The 3,776-nt window shown below is 45.0% G+C and overlaps 1 pseudogene; it reads left to right on the top strand.

Annotated features, from left to right (window-relative positions):
- Positions 1-694: 694 nt before the first annotated feature.
- LOC135377925 (putative nuclease HARBI1) lies at positions 695-1,692 on the top strand (annotated as a pseudogene).
- Positions 1,693-3,776: the final 2,084 nt, after the last annotated feature.

Below are 3,776 nucleotides of genomic sequence, written 5' to 3'. Positions count from 1 at the left end.
TATCCTTCGCCGAAGATGACGTGACAAAGCAATTCCTACCACGTTACCAAATTGCCGGCGTTCTCGGTAGGCTTCGAACCTGCATCCTATGGGTCCGGTACAAGGCACGTTACAAAACGGACCCACCGCTGAAGGCAGTACATCTAAAACCGAGCAAAATTTTGTTTCGTCGGAGTCATGACCCTGTTCTTGTTGCACAATCGTAGCATAGGATAACAATAACAACAACTTTATTTTAACACGATGAATCGGTAGCATGGGTAGCAACATCACTTCGCAAAATCCGCACTGGAATTTCCGGGCGCCCTCCATGCAGCCCAGACGAGCCGCAACAAAAGCAGAGACCGCTCTGACATCACTACTCTCAGCTAGCCCCATCTAGGAGGCAACTTCGTTCGTGATCGAGATACTCGATGCGTCCAGGAAAGTAAGTGAAACGCGCTTATCCAGCAACCGAGAGTACCACGTGAGAGGGGAGAGGGAATTAAAGAATCTTCTAGGGAGGATCAACCTATACCTGTCGAGATAAGATACCCCAACTTAGCAAACCTCGAGTTCACCAGTGCTCGTGACAGACCATGTGACAATCGAGAAATCGCCCCTCAAACTTGCGTAGCTGTGGGTGAGCAAGTTTGCTGTCATGGCTGTAGCGTTCTCGGCCTTGCAACTTATTTTCTATCGAAGTCGTGAGTACATGCCACACCGGGATGACTTTGAGCTCGCAGATGACGCATTTAAACAGCAATATCGACTGTCAAAGCCCGTCGTCAGATGGATGTGCGACGAACTTCGCGAGGACCCCGCATTGAGAAGGCGAATGCATCATGGAATGGTAATGACCACTAAGCAGCAAGTCCTCTCTGCTCTACGTTTCTTTGCGACACGGATTTTCTGATGTCGTGGGCTGCATCGACTGCACGTTAATCGGCATTATGGGGCTGCCGAAGAATGATCCACTAACGAACAAGGCACATTACTGGTGCAGAAAACAGCATTACGCCCTTAACGTGATGGTGGTAAGATAGCTATATATTACCCAAAGTATTTCTAGAGTTGCGTAGTGGTACATATATACTGATGAATAAACGTACTGGTTTGCGACGCAGACATGATAATTTTGTGCATTGACGATTTCCCGGTTCTTCCCACAATTCTTTCGTCTGGAGGGCGTCATGGTTGCGGAGAAAATTTGAAGATGGTTCTCTTCTTACAAATGGAGAGTTCCTGCTAGGTAAGCGTCAGCACGTGCATCTCAAGAGAACCTAATAGCTTTTACAAAATGCGAAGGTGATAGCGGCTGTCCCCTCGAGCCGTGGCTACTGACACCAGTACCTGGCCACCCGTCAATACATACACCCCAATGAACATACAAGAAAGCCCATTCCTCGGCAAGAAGTGTTGTGTAACGCTGCATTGGCTTCCTCAAAAACAGATTCCGCTGTCTGCAAATATACAGAACGTTGTACTACCAGCCACTGACTGTTTGTACAATAATAACGGCATGCGCAGTCCCCCATAATATTTGCATTTATTCAGTCGAACCTGAACCAATGAGTGAGGAAGATGCATCTGTCTGACTCAGAGGATGACAACAATCCCTCAATTGATCAATCAACTGGAAGTGTACCACAATCAAGAAGGCTGTATGCACAATTGAGTGCCCTGCATATGAATTTTGTGGGTGCACCGTAGCAGACGTCACTATACAGGATAGATACACCGTGTACGAAGATGTATCTCAAGGCGGTGGCGTTTGTCCACTTGATTCCTCACCCATCTGCGAGAAATGGACAAAACAATACAAACATGCTGCCCTTGCAATCTTTATTCTACTTTAGTCCAGCGGAATTTGTACAGTCTGTGCACTTTTCTTCAAAAATACGATCAGAAAATTCAGAGCTGCCGTGGCTGTCTTCTGCTCTCTCATACATGTGTGTAAGGGCGTCAGTTTGCTGCTGAGTCGCTGCTACAAGACTGTTGAGAGCATGGGCCAACGAATTCCTGAATTCCTTGTGCTGCAGAAGCAGACGAGTACATTATAAATTGCTGCCCCTTGTGAAAATAAATTTGGCCTGTCTGTTGACACTGTTTGGACACTTTTTGGCCCCTTTGGCTTTTCTTTTTACCTTGCCTTTTTATAGACAATTGTACAAATAACGTCTAAAGACGTGCTTTGGACACCTTTTTTCCCACATGTCCAAACCACTCTGCCAAAGGAAGTCTATAGACGTTCTTTGAAAATTCTTTTTCTCCACATTTAATAGACAATAGGAAATAGAAATACAAAAGACAATCCATTCGAAAACTTAGTGAAAGCAAAGACAGCATCGTGCTGTCATGCTATTTCAGTCTCTTCTGTTTCTGCATATACAGCACATTTTCAGAAGCTTGATCATAATTTTTAATTTGTGTTTATGGATGTGTGACTCCCACATGTATAAAGGGATGAGTGCAGATCACATCACGAAAAATGTGTTGTGTTCTCGCAATGATGAAAACTATGACAATCCATTACAGAACAATTTAATGCATTTATGTCACTGCACAAAAAAAAAAAGAAAGAAAATAAAATGTCAAACGAACACTGAGGTCATTACATACACAGTTGCATGCGAAAGCGGTTGACACGCAGAATTGGCCAAGAGATTAAAAAATCTAGATTTCATGCAGAAAAGTTCTGTAGGTCAGTACAACCCACTGGAAAACTGCAGGTATTCATACAACACTGCTTGGCACCTCAGGCGAGGGCCACGTGTATCAGTCGTGGTTATCCCCAATGTGGGTCAACGGGGTCATCCAATGAGTCGACGGGACCGGTTAGCCTCCCATTCAGGGGAAAGGCACCATTGACAAAGGGACAAAGTGACCTATTTCGCCATTTGTCGTAGGTGTGCCATCGTGAAGAGGTCTGTCTTGCCGTGTTCCTTCACAGATTTGCCTTGCAGAATATGCACGTTTTAGTGAAGTGGCCCCATATGAACGCTTTGTATGTCTACCCGGTGGACCGAATATTTGGTGTGGACATTGGTTTGTTGTTGTGGTTGTTTGTGTTTGTGGACATTGGTTTGCATGATGCGCGTGTGGTGGAACGAAGCTCCCCGTGAAATGGGATCTGGTCGCTGAACCGTCCAAAGGTTTTATCGTTGCAGCTGGTAAGTTACTTGCTTATCTGAAGCTCTTGGTGCCGTCTGTGCCCGTACATTTTACGAGTAGCATTTTTAGGAAGGTGTTCTCTGCTGCATGCATGCGATTCATAATCTCTTCTATTGGTACAGGGGATGCTGCAGCCTTGCAAAAAAATAGGTTAGGAATTCTCAAGGCGCTCGAAATGGTTGCCGACCTATGTGGAAACTACGTAAGTACTCCATGATCGTGATTAATTTATTCTCTCATTGTTTGCCATCCGCAGTTTGGATGATCAAAATGGCTACACGCGTGGCTTGCGTGAAAACGGGATTTGCCGACGGGATGCTCCAACAACCGAGCGTTCATGGGGATCCATCCCAGTACCAAATTTAAGACTGCAATACGTAACTGGAATCAGAGAGTTTGTTGACTGCACTCGTTCATTAATCAATCGTAACCGAAAAAGAACTCTTTCGAACTGCCGTACGGAAGAGTGAAGGGCTCACCGTTGGCCATGCTTACATTTAGCGATAGATAGGCTTAAAGGGGCCGTAAACAGGTACAAAAGGTGCACATTTCTTTGTGTTATATTATTGGATCTTAGTCAGTGAAAACTACTTGCAATTACTAACGCTTAAAAACAAAAGGCA

The sequence above is a fragment of the Ornithodoros turicata genome, chromosome 1 (genome assembly GCF_037126465.1).
Source record: "Ornithodoros turicata isolate Travis chromosome 1, ASM3712646v1, whole genome shotgun sequence".
Lineage (NCBI taxonomy): Eukaryota > Metazoa > Arthropoda > Arachnida > Ixodida > Argasidae > Ornithodoros > Ornithodoros turicata.
The sequence above is the reverse complement of the archived record's forward strand: the minus strand, read 5'-3'. Positions and strand labels throughout refer to the sequence as shown.